Raw genomic sequence first — 18,368 nt, forward strand, 5'->3', positions numbered from 1 at the left:
AAGGTGTTGCACTAAAATAATCTCTTACTATTCTCTTTGGATCTTGAAATGTTTCTCTTTTCACAGCCAATGTGGCAGAGATAGTGCAAGAACATCCTGCAGCCTGGCGCCAAACAGCACTCTCAGCGATAGTGAACAGTATAACTGAGTTCAGCGATAGTGAACAGTACTGAAACAGCCTGCTCACTTCTGGGCAGTTCCTTCAGGCTGCAAGTCACTGAAGTCAAATCAACAGGAGCCAACACCGAACCCCACAAAACCCCAAAACCCACAGCAAAACCCCACAGTGAAACCCCCGAACCCCACAAACCCACAGCGAAACCCCAAAACTCACAGCGAAACCCCGAACCCCACAGCAAAACCCCGACTCATTCAGTAATATTTATTGGTTCAATCACAAGAAACCACTAATAATTTTGTGCAATTTACAAACGATTTGAGAAATAACATTGTCCAGCTGTAGATGGGAGCAACGCATCTAAAAATCGTGGCACTCACTAAACACCGATACTAAAGCAAGTTAACTTCTCGGCACCGTATCTCAGCTACCACTGTGGTTGGTAAAAAGCAAAATACGGCCGATACTGGAATCAGAAATAAAAACAGAACATGCTGCAAACACTCAGCAGGTCAGACAGTGTCTGCACTGTTCGCAGGGCAGTACTGAGGGAGCGCTGCACTGTTGGCAGGGCAGTACTGAGGGAGCGCTGCACTGTTGAGCGGGCAGTACTGAGGGAGCGCAGCACTGTCAGAGCAGCAGTAATGAGGGAGAGCTGCACTGTCGGAGGGGCAGTACTGAGGGAGCGCTGCACTGTCAGAGGGGCAGCACTGAGGGAGCGTTGCACTGTCGTAGGGGCAGTGCTGAGGGAGAGCTGCACTGTCGGAGGGGCAGTACTGAGGGAGCGCTGCACTGTCGGAGGGGCAGTAATGAGGGAGCGTTGCACTGTCGTAGGGGCAGTGCTGAGGGAGAGCTGCACTGTCGGAGGGGCAGTACTGAGGGAGCGCTGCACTGTCGGAGGGGCAGTAATGAGGGAATGCTGCACTGTCGGAGGGTCAGTACTGAGGGAGCGCTGCACTGTCAGTAGGGCAGTACTGAGGGAGCGCTGCACCATCGGCAGGTTAGTACTGAGGGAGTGCTGCACTGTCGGAGGGGCAGTACTGAGGGAGCACTGCAATGTCGTAGGTGCAGTACTGAGGGAGCGCTATACTGTCGGCAGGGCAGTACTGAGGGAGCACTGCACTGTCGGGGCAGTACTGAGGGAGCGCTGCACTGTCGGAGGGGCAGTACTGAGGGAGCGCTGCACCAGCGGCAGGTTAGTACTGAGGGAGCGCTGCACTGTCGGAGGGGCAATACTGAGGGAGTGCTGCACTGTCGGAAGGGCAGTACTGAGGGAGCGCTGCAATGTCGTAGGTGCAGTACTGAGGGAGCGCTATACTGTCGGCAGGGCAGTACTGAGGGAGTGCTGCACTGTCGGAGGGGCCGTCTTTTGAAAGAGACATTAAGCCGAGGCCTCATCTGCTCTCTCATGTAGATGTAAAAGATTCCAGAGCCAATAGTTATCCCTCAACCAACATCACGAAAAACAGATTATCAGGTAATTTATCTCATTGCTGTTTGTGGGAGCTTGCTGTGCATAAATTGGCTGCCACGTTTCTTTCATTACAACAGTGACTACACTTCAAAAATACTTCATTGGCTGTGAAGCACTTTGGGATGTCCTGAGGTTGTGAAAGGCTCCACCCCTGTGGCCAGAGAGGTTCTGAAAATTTGTGTCAGAGCCCCTGCAATCTCCTCCCTTGCCTCACGCAGCAGCCTGGGATACATCTCATCTGGGCCAGGAGATTTATCCACTTTTAAGCCTGCTAAAACCGCTAGTACCTCCTCCCTCTCAATATTAATTTGTTCAAGTATATCACAGTCCCCCTACCTGATTTCTATGCCTACATCGTCCTTCTCCATAGTGAACACAGATGCAAAATAGTCATTTAAAACCTCACCCACATCTTTCGGCTCTACACAGATTGCCTCTTTGGTCCCTAATGGGCCCTACTCTTTCCCTGGTTATCCTCTTGCCCTTAATATACTTATAAAGCACCTTGGGATTTTCCTTTATTTTGCCCGCCAGTGTTTTTTCATGTCCCCTCTTCGCTCTCCTAATTTCTTTTTTAAGTACCCCCCTGCACTTTCTATACTCCTCTAGGGCTTCTACTGTTTTTAGTCCTTTGTATCTGCCAAAAGCCTCCCTTTTTTCCCTAATCCATTCTTGTATATCCCTTGACATCCAGGGTTCCCTGGGCTTGTTGGTCCCACCCTTGACCTTTACGGGAACATATTTCCTTTCTGAAAGACTCCCACTGCTCTGATGTGGATTTTCCTACAAGTAGCTGATCCCAGTCTACTTTGGCCAAATCCTGCCGTATCATATTAAAATCAGCCTTCCCCCAATTTAGAACCTTTATTTCCTGTACATCTTTGTCCTTTTCCATGACTACCTTAAATCTCACCGAATTATGGTCACTGTCACCAAAATGCTCTCCTACTGACACTTCTACCACTTGCCCGGCTACATTCCCTAGAATTAGGTCCAGTACCGCCCCCTCTCTTGCAGGACTTTCTACATGCTGGCTCAAAAAGCTCTCCTGGATGCACTTTAAGAATTCCTCACCCTCTAAGCCGTTCACACTCTGACTATCCCAGTTAATATTGGGGAAATTGAAATCTCCTACTATTATTACCCTATTATTTCTACACTTCTCTGAGTTTTGCCTACATATCTGTTCCTCTATCTCCCCCTGACTGTTTGGGGGCCTATAGTACACTCCCAGCAAAGTGCTTGCCCCATTTTTGTTTTTAAGTTCTACCCATATGGCCTCATTAGAGGAACCTGCTAAGATATCATCCCTCCTTACAGCAGTAATTGACTCCTTGATTAATATTGCAACACTCCCTCCTCTTTTACACCCCCCTCTGTCTCGCCTGAAGATTCTATACCCCAGAATATTGAGCTGCCAGTCCTGCCCCTCCCTCAGCCATGTCTCTGTGATAGCAACAATATCATACTCCCATGTGTTCATCAACACCTTCAATTCATCTGCCTTACTCGCAAGACTCCTTGCATTAAAATAAATGCCATCCAGCCTTGCCATACTCCCTTGTGCCGTTACATATTTGCTCTGCCTTCCAGACTGACTTGTTTTTTCCTCTATATTTGGCTGTGCATCACCCCCTACTATAGCTCCACTCCGTATCCCATCCCCCTGCCAAGTTAGTTTAAACCCCCCCCCAACAGCACTAGCAAACCTCCCCGCAAGGATGTTGGTCCCACTACGGTTCAGGTGCAACCCGTCCGACTTGTACAGGTCCCACCTTCCCCAGAAGCAGACCCAGTGATCCAGGAAAATAAAGCCCTCCCTCCTGCACCAACTCTTTAGCCACGCATTCATCTGCTCTATCCTCCTATTCCTATACTCACTAGCATGTGGCACCGGGAGTAATCCAGAGATTACAACCTTTGAGGTCCTGCTTTTTAATCTGCTACCTAGCTCCCTAAATTCTTGTTGCAGGACCTCATCCCTCTTTCTACCCATGTCGTTGGTACCAATGTGAACTACGACCTCTGACTGTTTGCCCTCCCCCTTCAGAATGCCCTGCAGCAGTTCAGTGACATCCTTGTCCCTGGCACCAGGGAGGCAACATACCATCCTGGAGTCACGTCTGCGGCCACAGAAACGTCTATCTGTTCCCCTTACGATAGAATCCCCTATCACTATTGCTCTCCCACTCTTTTTCCTCCCCTCCTGTGCAGCTGAGTCACTCGTAGTGCCACGGACTTGGCTCTTGCTGCATTCCCCCGAGAAACCATCTCCCCCAGCAGTATCCACAACGGAAAATCTGTTGGAGAGTGAGATGGACCCAGGGGACTCCTGCACTACCTTTCTAGTTCTTTTACTCTGTCTGGCAGTCACCCATTTCCTGTCTGCCTGTGCACTCTTCACCTGTGGTGTGACCACCTCGTTAAACGTGCTATCCACGAAGATCTCAGCTTCACGGATGCTCCACAGTGTCTCCAGCTGCAGCTCCAGCTCCGAAACACAGATTTTGAGTAGCTGCAGCTGGAGACACTTCCTGCACGTGTTTGCCCTGGACACCGAAAGTGTCCCTGACTTCCCACATAGCACAGGAGGAGCACTCCACAGTGCCAAGCTGCCCTGCCATATCCTACCCTTAATTTACACCCTTTACTTCCTACAAATTAAAGAATATTAAATACACTAGGGACCTTACTTCCCTTTAAACACTTACTCTAAACTAGAGACCTTACTTTCACTTTAACGACTGGACTGTAGAAATACTCACCAGGTCCTACTTACAAATCAGCTCCTTCCCTGGTTGTGACGTCACTTCAGCGGTTTCGCATTTGTTGTTGTCTGACTGCTCCCGCTCTCGGACTCTTTCCTTGGTGTAAAGTAAAAACCAATTCCTACAGGGTGAAAAGTTAGGAAAAACAAAGGCGAAGCAAGGGAGCTCCTCTTTCCACTCCCCACCAGACCCCCTGACTCACCCAACTCGCAGCACTCTGTGTAAACCGCACTCAGTGTAAAATCGCACTTCAAAGCCTGTTTTTATAGGCCCTGAAACAAAGGAGACTTGCTGAGCCCAGCTACAGGAGAACCAGTTTAATCTAGTTTCCCTAATTAACTGCCTTCAGCTGCTCTGAATTGTAGGCCTTGTATATTCCTTTTATAACCCTGCTTAAAGCTGGGAAATTTAGATTTTAAACAGTAAACAGTAACAGTAAATGTAAAAAAAACAAGTTTGATTTCAGCAAATAGTTAAGACTCCCTGACTCACCCAACTCTGTTTAAACTGCACTCAGTGCAAAATCGCACTTCAAAACCTATCAATATCCCTTTATAATTTTATGCTTTCCTCTGCACTGCCTACAATGGAGCAAGTGGAGCAAGTGTCAGTAGGTGAACATTTAGGGAACAGTGATCATAGTATCATAAGGTTTAGATTAGCTATGGAAAAGGACAAGGAGCAATCTAGAGTAAAAATACTTAACTGGAGGAAGGTCAATTTCAGTGGGATGAGAACGGATATGGCCTGGGTAAATTGGAATCAAAGATTGGCAGACAAAACTGTAGTGGAACAATGGGCTGCCTTTGAGGAGGAAATAGTTCGGGTACAGTCAAGGTACATTCCCGCTGGGGGAAAAGGCAGGGCAACTAAAGTCAGGGCTCCCTGGAAGACAAAACAGATAGAGTAAGATGAAGCAGAAAAAGGGGGCAAATGACAGATGTCAGGTCGAGAATACATCTGAGAATCAGGCTAAATATAGAAAGTTCAGAGGAGAAGTGAAAAACAAAATAAGAGGGGCAAAGAGAGGGTATGAGGATAGAATGGCAGCTAACATAAAAGGTCTTCTATAGGCATATAAATAGCAAAAGGGAAGTAAGAGGGGTGGGGCTGATTAGGGACCAAAAAGGAGACCTATGCATGGAGGCAGAGGGTATGGCTGAGGTACTAAATGAGTACTTTGCATCTGTCTTTACCAAGGAAGAAGATGCTGTCATAGACATAGTGAAGGAGGAGGTAGAGGAGATACTGGATGGGTTAAACATTAATAAACATAAGAACAACATAAGAAATAGGAGCAGGAGTAGGCCATTTGGCCCTTCGAGCCTGCTCCACCATTCAGTAAGATCATGGCTGATCTACTAACTCATCTCCACTTTCCTGCACTATCCCCATGTCCCTTGATTCCCTAAATATTCAAAAATCTATCAATCTCTGTCTTGAATATACACAATGACTGAGCCTCCACAGCCCTCTGGGGTAGAGAATTCCAAAGAATCACCACCCTCTGAGTGAAGAAATGTCTCCTCATCTCAGTCCTAAATGTCCGACCCCTTATTCTGAGACTGTGACCCCTCGTTCTAGACTCCCCAGCTAGGGGAAACATCCTCCCTGCATCTACCCTGTCAAGTCCTGTAAGAATTTTGCGTTTCAATGAGATCACCTCTCATTCTTCTAAACTCTAGAGAATATAGGTCTAGTCTACTCAATCTTTCTCAGGACAATCCCCCCATCCCAGGAACCAGTCTGGTGAACCTTCGTTGCACTCCGTCTATGACAAGTAGATCCTTCCTTAGGTAAGGAGACCAAAACTGTCCACAATACTCCAGGTGTGGTCTCACCAGGGCCCTGTATAATTGCAGTAAGACGTCTTTACTCTTATACTCAAATCCTCTTATAATAAAGGCCAACATACCATTTGCTTTCCTAGTTGCTTGCTAACTTTCAGTGATTCTCTATTTTTCCTACCAAAGTGGATAACTTCACATTTCTCCACATTATATTCCATTTGCCATGTTCTTGCCCATTCACTTAGCCTGTCTATATCCCCTTGAAGCCTCCTTGCATCCTCCTCACAACTTACATTCCCACCCAGCTTTGTATCATCAGCAAACTTGGATATATTTCATTTGGTCCCCTCATCCAAATCATTGATGTAGATTGTGAATAGCTGAGGCCCAAGCACTGATCCCTGCGGTACCCCACTAGTTACAGTCTGCCAACCCGAAAATGACCCGTTTATTCCTACTCTCTGTTTTCTGTCCGTTAACCAATCCTCAATCTATGCTAGTATATTACCCCCAATCCCATGAGCCTTAATTTTGTTTAATAACCTCTTGTGTGGCACCTTATTGAATGCCTTCTGAAAATCCAAATACACCACATCCACTGGTCCCCCCTTATCGATTCTGCTAGTTACCACCTCAAAAAACAAACAGAATTGTCAAACACGATTTCCCTTTCATAAATCCGTGTTGACTCTGCCCAATCCTATTTTTATTTTCTAAGTGCCCTGTTACCACGTCCTTAATAACAGATTCTAGCATTTTCCATACTACTGATGTCAGGCGAACTGGTCTGTAGTTCCCCGTTTTATCTCTCCCTCCTTTCTTAAATAGTGGGGTTACATTTGCCACCTTCTATTCCATGGGAACCGTTCTAGAATCTATGGAATTTTGGAAAATGACAACCAATGCATCCACGATCTCTACAGCCACCTCTTTCAAAATCCTAGGATGCAGGCCACCAGGTCCAGGAGATTTATCGACTTTTAGTCCCATTAATTTCTCCAATACTATTTCCAGGAAGTTTTTTGCGTCTTCTTCCGTGAAGACAGACACAAAGGGGGCGATTTCCCAGCCCCGAGGAGGTGGGTTTGGAGGCGGGACAGTTGGCAAAATCGCAAAAGGTGAGCGCGGGTTCGGAACCTGCCTCTAAGCAATTTTGACGGAGGCGGGTTTCATGAGTGCGATTCGGTCCCTCCATCAGTCGGGAGAGGCAGTTAAGACCCTTAAATAGTTGTTATGGGCCTCTATAATTCTATTTTGACAGGCCCTTGTTTTTTTGCCACATTTTGTGCGTTTTGCACAACCCTCCTAAACCACGCCAACTGATCCTGGCGGGTTGACAAGTGGGTGGCCTCCTCACAGCTGCAGCTCCACCATTAAAACAGAGCTTTCATCAGGGAGCAGTTGCAGGTGGCAGAACTTTTGTTCCACAGGTCTTTCAGCACTTTCAGCAGGCCTACAGAAGTCGGAGGTGCTGCAGCTTCCCCAATGGAGGTATCTGCCAGCAGCATGGGAACCATTTATTTCCTTTCATCATGGACCTCAGATTCGGATGAGGAGCAGCCACGGCAGCAGCAGAACCAGGTAGCTCAGCAGCTACAGCAGCAGGAGCGCCAACCTCCTGTTACATAGGGCAGAAGGCGCCAACGCATGGAAGCACATCGCCGCAGGAGATACCCCCCTCTCAGGGTTTACAGAGGATGAACTACCTCAACATGAGTGAGCAGCAGTGCCAAAGGAGGCTGAGAGTTTCACGAGAGGTTGTCGGAGACATAGGGGGAGAAATTGGGTGAGTAGCGCCACCTGTTAGCGCCTAAAGAGGCAGTCAGTGGCTGTAGCGCCGCTGGCTGCGTCTCCCGCGATATTCAGTAGGGGCGCTAATGGTGGCGTTAGGCATTTGCGCTGCGCCGCCACCAATGACGTCATCGGTGTGCGCAGCGCCCCATTCGTGCCCCGTTCACGATATTTGGTAGCGAACGCCGCAGTTGCGCCGCTCACTACCCGCGCCCGGTTCACGGGGCCTTACTGTGCCGGCAGCGGCGCAAGTTAAGGTGGAGGTGCGGGGCGGCCGCCTGCCAGCACCTCCGTCCCCAGCCTCCTAACCCCCCCCCCCCCTGCCCCCCCGCAGCATTGCCGGCTGTTTCCCGAGAGCCCGGCACTTCTCCTTGGTGCCGGGCTCATTTGCCGGCACTCGCGAGCGGGGATCGCGCTGTTGCAGGCACCTCCCCCTGAACAGTGGGAGGAAGGCCTGCAGTACCGCAGCGTGCCGTGCCGCAGCGTGGCGCTGCGGAAATCAGTTTCAGCACCCTAAGAGGGATGCGGAGCGCCTCGAGCCTCGCCCCGTGTCCCTCGAGCGGCACTGAAACTGAATTTCTGGCGATCGGTATCACTCCGATCGCTGCGCTAAATCCTGCGCTCAGGCGACTTTTGCGCCCCAACCCAATTTCTAGACCCTAGAGTCATAGAGCTATACAGCACAGAAAGAGGCCCTTCGGCCCATCGTGTCCGCACTGGCCATCAAGCCCTGTCTATTCTAATCCCATTTTCCAGCACTTGGTCCGTAGCCTTGTATGCTATGGTGTTTCAAGTGCTCATCTAAATGCTTCTTGAATGTTGTGAGGGTTCCTGCCTCTACCACCCTTTCAGACAGTGAGTTCCAGATTCCAAACACCCTCCGAGTGAAAAAGTTTTTCCTCAAATCCCCTCTAAACCTCCTGCCCCTTACCTTGAAACTATGCCCCCTGGTTATTGACCCCTCTACTAAGGGGAAAAGTTCCTTTCTATCTACCCTATCTATGCCCCTCATAATTTTGTACACCTCAATCAGGTCCCCCCTCAGCCTTCTCTGCTCTAAGGAAAACAACCCTAGCCTGTCTAGTCTCTCTTCATAGCTGAAGCGCTCCAGCCCAGGTAACATCCTGGTGAATCTCCTCTGCACCCTCTCCAATGCAATCACATCCCTCCTATAGTGTGGCGACCAGAACTACACACAGTATTCCAGCTGTGGCCTAACTAGCGTTTTGTACAGCTCCATCATAACCTCCCTGCTCTTATATTCTATGCCTCGGCTAATGAAGGCAAGTATCCCAAATGCCTTTTTAACCACTTTATCTACCTGTCCTGCTGCCTTCAGGGATCTATGTACATGCACACCAAGGTCCCTCTGATCCTCTGTCCTTCCTAGGATCCTACCATTCATTGTGTATTCCCTTGCCTTGTTAGTCCTCCCAAAATGCATCACCTCACACTTTTCAGGGTTAAATTCCATTTGCCACTGTTCTGCCCATCTAACCATCCCATCGATATCGTCCTGTAGCCTGAGGCTTCCCTCCTCACTATTTACCACTCCACCAATTTTCATGTCATCTGCAAACTTACTGATCATACCTCCTACATTGATATCTAAATCATTAATGTCCACTACAAACAGCAAGGGACCCAGCACTGATCCCTGCGGTACACCACTGGACACAGGCTTCCAGTCACAAAAACAACCTTCGACCATCACCCTCTGCCTCCTGCCACTAAGCCAATTTTGGATCCAATGTGCCAAATTGCCCTGGATCCCATGGGCTCTTACCTTAATGACCAGTCTCCCATGTGGGACTTTGTCAAAAGCCTTACTGAAGTCCATGTAGACTACATCAACTGCACTACCCACATCCACACATCTAGTCACCCCCTCAAAAAATTCAATCAAATTGGTCAGACATGATCTCCCCCTGACAAAGCCATGCTGACTATCCCTGATTAATCCCTGCCTCTCCAAGTGGAGACTAATTCTGTCCCTCAGAATTTTTCCAATAATTTCCCTACCACTGATGTTAGGCTCACTGGCCTGTAATTCCCTGGTTTATCCCTTCTTGAATAATGGTACTACGTTAGCTGTCCTCCAGTCCTCTGGCACCTCCCCTGTGGCCAGAGAGGTTCTGAAAATTTGTGTCAGAGCCCCTGCAATCTCCTCCCTTACCTCACCCAGCAGCCTGGGATACATCCCATCAGGGCCTGGAGATTTATCCACTTTTAAGCCCGCTAAAACCGCTAGTACCTCCTCCCTCTCAATACTAATTTGTTCAAGTATATCACAATCCCCCTGCCTGATTTCTATGCCTATATCACCCTTCTCCATAGTGAACATCTGCGTACTGCTGCACCAACACCTGGAGCCTAGAGGAGCGGGTGGACACTCTTTACCATAGAAACATAGAAGATAGGAGCAGGAGTAGGACATTCGGCCCCTCGAGCCTGCTCTGCCATTTAATGAGGTCATGGCTGATGATCCAAATTCAGTACCCTGTCCCTGCTTTCTCCCCATATCCCTTGATCCCTTTAGCCTTAAGAAATATATCTAACTCCTTCTTGAAAATCTTTAATGAATTGGCCTCAACTGCCTTTTGTGGTAGAGAATTCCACAGGTTCACCACTCTCTGGGTGAAGAAATTTCTCCTTATCTCAGCCCTAAATAGCTTACCCCTTATCCTTAGACTGTGACCCCTGGTTCTGGACTCCCCTGCCATCAGGAACAGCCTTCCTGCATCTAGTCTGTCCAGTCCTGTTAGAATTTTATAAGTTTCAATGAGATCCCCTCTCATTCTTCTAAACTCTAGCGAATATAAGCCTGATCGACCCAATCTCTCTTCATACATCATTCCTGCCATCCCAGGTATCAGTCTGGTGAATCTTCGCTGCACTCTTTCCATGGCAAGAACGTCCTTCCTCAGATAAGGTCATGGTCAAAGTCACCACCGCACTCAACTTTTTTGCCTCAGGCTCCTTTCAGGGGGTCATCAGCAGACGTCAGCGGCATCTCTCAGTCGGCCGCCCACAGTTGCATCACGCAGGTTACCGATGCCCTTTTCGCAAAGGCGCACAATTACATCCACTTCTCAAGGGATCAAGCAAGTATAACCGCACGTCCAGTTGGCTTTGCAAATATGTCAGGCTTGCCAATGGTGCAGGGCATCATAGGCTGCACACATGTGGCCCTTAGGGCACCCCATCACAACCCAACTAGCTTGGTCAACCGCAAGGGCTTCCACTCCCTCAACGTACAGCTGGTGTGTCACCACAAGAAGGAGATTTTACATGTTTTCGCCAAGTTCTGTGGTAGTTGACATGACTCGTTCATCCTGCAGAACTCTAGTGTTCCTCCGCTCTTCAATCCGCCATACCAACTTAACGGATGGCTCCTTGGTGACAAGGGATACCCCCTGAAGTGGCTAATGACGCCGATCAGGAGGCCAGTTAATGAGGCTGAGGAGCGCTACAACACCAGCCACATTTCGACCAAGTCCATCATCGAACAAACCATTGGCTTGCTGAAGATGCGATTCCGATGCCTTGACAGATGAGGTGGAACCCTGCAGTATTCAGCAGCAGGGTCTCCAGAATGGTCGTGGTCTGCTGTGCTATGCACAGCATTGCGGCTTGCGGCTTGCAGCTTCCTGATGAGCAAGTGGCTCAGTTCATAGCCCTCCTCAGATGAGGAGGAGGACCAAGCGGCGGCGTATCTACCAGCAGCAGCAGCACGGGAGCACATGGCTGCACGTGATGCAAGGGATGCACTCATCCTGGCCAGATTTGCATAGGTTGCCCATTGTGGCACATGTGCTTGGTTCCTTCTTAACACATGATAGACAATGGACATGACTCTCTGGCCTCCTTTCACTCTGACCACCAACCTGACCATGCAAGTGTCGCGGAGCCCACAATGTGGAGCTGCCTAAGCCAAAATAACATATGTCATCACGCCAACAGTTTGCCATCACCTAATTTTAATACATTCACACACGGATGGCATTTCATCAATAAACAGAAACAATCGCCCAATCTGCACACAGATCTGGAGGTTATATCCCTTGCCAGCTGGACCCACACAGCCTTGGTTTCTTTGGCAGGCCTCTTCCTCCCAGATGAGGGGAAGAGCACCTCCCTGCTATCTCTTGCCCCTTCAACCAGCATACCCAGCACCTCATCCGAGAACCTTGTGGAGGTCCTTGTCTTGGAGCTGGCCATTCTTCAAGGAGATAAACGTTTGGAGGTGGTGCAGCATCGACCAAAAACTACTGGAATGAGCCAAGGCAGCAAGCAGCCCTTAAATGAAGCTGGATAAGTTACGTCAGCAGAGGCGAGTTTCAGTCCCAAAAGACTAATTGGCCCAGGGGAACCCACACCTCTGAAATTAACTGGCCAATTAGGGGAAAAATCACAAATTTCTCCCACCCAACAGTGGTGGGGGTTTGGAACCCACCCAAACTGAAACCCGCCGCCAATGGGAAAATTGTCCCCAAGGTATTTGTTTATGCGTTTTTGCTCCACTCGAGCCTCCTCCCGTCTTTCATCATCTAACACTATCAGCATAACCCTCTATTCCCTTCTCCCTCATATTGCTTGTCTAGCCTCCCCTTAGATGCATCTATATTTTTCACTTCAACCACTCCCTGTGGCACCAAGTTTCACATTCTCGCCACTCTTTGGGTAAAGAAGTTTCTTCTGAATTCTCTATTGGATTTCTTTAACTTCTCGTTTGCCACGGTTGGACCACTTTTCCTGTGGGGATTTTCTGCCTCACAAGGAATGTATATTTGTTGTAAATTATGTATTAATTCTTTAAATAAAGACGAGGTACTAGAAAGGCTGGCTGTACTTAAAGTAGCTAAGTCACCAGGACCGGATGGGATGCATCCTAGAACGCTGAGGGAAGTGAAGGAAGAAATCGCGAAGGTACTGGCCATAATCTTCCAATCCTCCTTAGAAAAAGAGGTGGTGCCAGAGGACTGGAGAATTGCAAATGTTACACCCTTGTTCAAAAAAAGGTGTAAAGATAAACCCAGCAACTAAGGCTAGTAAGTTTAACCTCAGTAGTGGGCAGGCTTTTAGAAACAATAATCAGCAACAAAATTAACAGTCACTTGGACAAGTGTGGATAATTAAGGAAAGTCAGAACGGATTTGTTAAAGGCAAATCGTGTTTAACCAACTTGATCGAGCTTTTGATGAGGTAACAGAGAGGGTTGATGAGGGCAATGCGGTTGATGTGGTGTACATGGATTTCCAAAAGACGCTCGACAAAGTGCCACATAATAGGCTTGCCAGCAAAGTTCAAGCCCATGGAATAAAAGGGGCAGTGGCAGCATGGATACAAAATTGGCTAAGTGACAGGAATCAGAGAGTAGTGGTGAACGGTTGTTTTTCGGACTGGAGGAAGGTATACAGTGGTGTTCCCCTGGGGTCGGTTCTAGGACCACTGCTTTTCTTGATATATATTAATGACTTGGACTTGGGTGTACAGGGCACAATTTCAAAATTTGCAGATGACACAAAACTTGGAAGTATAGTGAACAGTGGGGAGGATAGTGATATACTTCAGGAGGACACAGACAGGCTGGTGGAATGGGTGGACACGTGGCAGATGAAATTTAACGCAGAAAAATGCGGTGATACATTTTGGTAGAAAGAATGATGAGGGTGTGGCGGAACCACCAGATTACGGACAATTGTATATAATTCCTTTTACAGCAATGTAGTACAGCTGGGGGCTGCATCTTTAATGTATCTGTTAACTGTACTAGGGCTTCTTTCCTGTACTCCGCGTGATGACGTCATGCCGTCCGTCACGTGATCTCTCAACGGCAGGAAGAATGTGATGACGTCATGACATCAGAGCTCGGAACCTTCCAGCAGTAGAGCTCGGAACCTGCTAGCAGTTGAGCTCTGAACCTTCTAGCAGTTCCCAGAGAGGCTTTCAAGCAGACCAGACCTATTTGCATTGTATCCTACAGTTTCCTGTACAGCTTCATTTGTTCATTAAATTTTATTGTTTTTGATTTTCTGAGTCGATCTCAATTCTTCGGTTAGGAGCCCCAGTTCCTACAAGGGGACATATAAACTAAAGGGTACGATCCTAAAGGGGGTGCATGAACAGAGAGACCTAGGGGTATATGTGCACAAATCTTTGAAGGTAGCAGGGTAGCTTGAGAAAGCAGTTAAAAAAGCTTACAGGATCCTGGGCTTCATAAATAGAGGCATAGAGTACAAGCGCGTGGAAATTATGATGAACCTGTATAAAACACTGGTTCGGCCTCAACTGGAGTATTGTGTCCAATTCTGGGCACCGCACTTTAGGAAGGATGTGAAGGCCTTAGAGAGGGTGCAGAAAAGATTTACGAGAATTATTCCAGGCATGAGGGGCTTCAGTTACGTGGATAGACTGGAGAAGCTGGGGTTGTTCTCCTTAGAGCAGAGAAGGTTGAGAGGAGATTTGATAGAGGTGTTCAAAATTATGAGGGGTCTGGACAGAGTAGACAGAGAAACTGTTCCCATTGGCGGAAGGGTCAAGAACCAGAGGACACAGATTTAAGCTGATTGGCAAAAGAACCAAAGGCGACATAAGAAAAAACTTTTTTACGCAGCGAGTGGTTAGGATCTGGAATTCACTGCCTGAAAGGGTGGTGGAGGCAGATTCAATCACGGCTTTCAAAAGGGAATTGGATAAGTACCTGAAAGAAAAAAAATTGCAGGGCTACGGGGAAAGGGCAGGGGAGTGGGACTAGCTGAAGTGCTCTTGTAGTGAGCCGGCACGGGCCCCCTTATCTTTGGCCCAGAAATTCGGGTCGGGGGCTACCCGCGGGTGCAAGCCCCCGACCTGCACTTACCTTGTGCGCCGGCCGTTGAGCTGTGGGCCCCTGTGGAATTCCGATCCGGGGCCTGGTCCAGCTGCCGGCGCGCAGTGCTTGCGTATCCCAGGGGCGCAGTTAGTTCGATGCATCCCCTGGGATCACGTGGGCCATGGGGAGCCAATCGGAGCAGGGAATGCTTCATTCATAAGTTTGACAGGAAGAGCTGTCAAGGCTTATAAATACTACGGCCCCAAAACAGCACTAAATCTTCAAATACATTTTTTTTAAAACATCACATTTTTTAAATAAACTATAAATTACATGAAATAACTATTTTAAACAATAACTTAAATTTTTGAAAAAAATAATTTTATTTTCTAACGGGGCTAAAAATAAACTTACCTTGCTTTAAAGTATTTAAAAATAATAAACCTTTTAATTTTAATTAATTCACTACTTACCTTGTAAAAAGCAGGCCTTGCGACTGCTTTTTACATGTCTAACTTCTGCAGACTTACCCTTCCGGGAAAACCTGCAAAAAAAACCTAAGTTCGATGCGCACGCGCAGCCTCTCCCGCGCACGCGTTCGACCTCTGAACCCCTGCTTTCAGGGGAACGGAAGCGCCGGTTTCCCGCGCATGCGCAGTGCATGCAGGAAACCGGCACTTCCATTGGGCCTATGGGTGAGTACCCCGTGCGTACTCACCCGTGGAGACCCAAATTTCTGGGCCTTTGTGTCATCGGCAAATTTGTATATATGACTTTCTATGCCATCATCTAAGTCATTAATAAATACTGTGAATAGTTGAGGCCCCCAACACTTGCGGGACACCGCTAGTCACATCCTGCCAATTTGAGTACCTGCCCATTATCCCCACTCTCTGTCTCCTGCGGCTCAGCCAATTTCCTAACCAGGTCAATAATTTGCCCTCAACTCCATGGGCTTCTTCCTTAGTTAACAGTCTCTTATGTGGGACTTTACCAAATGCCTTCTGGAAGTCCATATAAATAACATCCATAGACATTCCCCTGTCCACTGCTTTAGTCACCTCTTCAAAAATTTCAATCAGGTTTGTCAGGCATGACCTACCTTTCACAAAACCATGCTGGCTCTCTCTGATCAACTGAAAATGTTCGAGGTGTTCAGTCACCCTATCCTTAATTATAGGCTCTAGCAATTTCCCGACAACAGATGTTAGACTAACTGGTCTATAATGTCCTGGTTTCCCTCTCTCTGCTCTAAGGAGAACAACCCCAGCTTCTCCAGTCTATCCACGTAACTGAAGTCCCTCATGCCTGGAATCATTCTTGTAAATCTTTTCTGCACCCTCTCTAATGCCTTCACATCCTTCCTAAAGTGCGGTGCCCAGAATTGGACACAATACTCCAGCTGAGGCCAAACCAGTGTTTTATACAGGTTCATCATAGAGTGACATATGTAATTTTCCAATCTAAAGGGATGGTTCCTGAATCTGGAGAACTTTGGAAGATTATAGTTAGGGCATCTGCAATGTGCTCACCGACTTCCTTTAAAACCCTGGGATGGAAACCATCTGGTCCTGGGGATTTGTCACTCTTTAGTGCCATTATTTTCTTCATTACTGTTATTTTACTTACGTTAATTTTATTGAGTCCCTGTCCCCGATTCAATATTCGTTTCCTTGGGATTTCCGGCATGCTATCCTCCTACTGTAAATACTGACGCAAAGTAATTATTCAACATGTCCACCATTTCCTCATCATTGACAATATCACCACTTTCAGTTTTTCAGGGGCCAACATTGCTCCTGACCACCCTCTTTTTCCAAATGTAATTGTAAAATTTCTTTGTACTGATTTTGATATCCCTTACAAATTTCTTTTCATACTCCCTTTTTGTAGCTCTTACTATCTGTTTTGTGACCCTTAGCTATTCTTTGTATCTTTCCCATTCGCCAGGATCTGTGCTATTTTTGGTATTATGCTGTCCCTTACCTCTTTAGTCCAGGGCTGGTTTTTACCTCTTTAGTTGTCCAGGGCTGGTTTTTACCTCTTTAGTTGTCCAGGGCTGGTTTTTACCTCTTTAGTCCAGGGCTGGGGGGGTTTGGCAAGTAGGGCTCTTGCCCCTCAGAGGTATAAACTGGTTCTGTATCACATTAAATTCTTTTTTAAACATCTCCCACTGTCGTTTTACACATTAACAGATTTGCCTAATAGATACTCTTCACAGATGCTGCCTGACCTGCTGAGTATCTCCAGCATTTTCTGTTTTTATTTCAGATTTCCAGCATCTGCAGTATTTTCTTTTTGTAACAGATTTGCCCAGTTTACTGTGGACAGTCTCTGTCTCATCACATTGAAGTCGGCCTTACCTAAATCGAGAATCTTAGTAGCTGTTTCACGTTCCTCCCTTTCAAACGCTACGTTGAACACGATCATAATATGATCGCTGTTGGCTAAATGTTCACGCAGTAAGGCTGTTAACTAAATCTGGTTCATTACTCATTACTAAATCTAACATGGCATTCCCCTCTAGGACATATTGTTGTAGAAAACTATCCCAGACACTCAAGAGATTCACTACCTTCCTGACAGGTGCTAGTCTGCTTATCCCAATCTATGTGAAAGTTAAAATCCCCCATTAAAACCACTCTACAAAGCACTGGGGTTCATTTCCAGAAGGATAGGATTGAAAAGCAGAGCCGTTATGTTAAACTGAGTGAATTCCCAAGTTGCAAGATATCAGATATTCCTTGTTAATGGCAGTAGCCTCACACTTTGAGCCGAAGTGGCTGAGTTTTCGCCGGGCCCTGTAATATGTGATGCTTCATTGGCAGAATGACATTGGGCTCAGGCTGAGGATCAGACAATGAAAGGGACACGTGAAGAAGTTTTTTCAGAGGGTTATTAAGAGATGGAATGCGACTGAGGTGGAGACTAACCCCAAAATTGCGTGGCTGTTCTGGTGGACCCCGAACGTCTATCCGACAGGGTCCCCAAAAACAATCTGGCCCCAACCAGCTGCCAATGTTGATTGGGGGGGGCAGAGGCTTCACCCAGACCCACAAGGCCATCAGTGTACATAACATCAGAATTAGGAGTAGGAGTAGGCCATTTGGCACCTCGAGCCTGCTCCGCCATTCAATAAGATCATGGCTGATCTTCGACCTCAACTCCACTTTCCTGCCTGATCTCCATATCCCTTGACTCCCCTAGAGTCCAAAAATCTATCGGTCTCAGCCTTGAATACACGCAATGATTCAGCATCCACAGCTCTCTGGGGTAGAGAATTCCCAAGATTCACAACCCTCTGAGTGAAAAGGGGGGGCACAGAGATTCCTGTTCTGGGAGAACAGTGAGTGGGTTAGTGGCAGGTTCCGCAGTGGGCGCCATGCCAACCTAACTGCTGAGAGAGACAGAAAAAGACACAAAATAGATTGGTTACATCGAACGTACAGCACAGAAACAGGCCACTCGGCCCAACGGGTCCAGGCTGGTGTTTGTGCTCCACTCGAGCCTCCTCCCTCCCTCTCACCTCATCAGCATATCCTTCGATTCCCTTCTCCCTCGTGTGTTTATCCAGCTTCCCCTTAAATGCATCGACGCTATTCGCCTCGACCACTCC

Source organism: Somniosus microcephalus, unplaced genomic scaffold (genome assembly GCF_052327205.1).
Source record: "Somniosus microcephalus isolate GS21.2 unplaced genomic scaffold, FLI_Smic_1.0 scaffold306, whole genome shotgun sequence".
In the NCBI taxonomy this organism is placed as follows: Eukaryota; Metazoa; Chordata; class Chondrichthyes; order Squaliformes; family Somniosidae; genus Somniosus; species Somniosus microcephalus.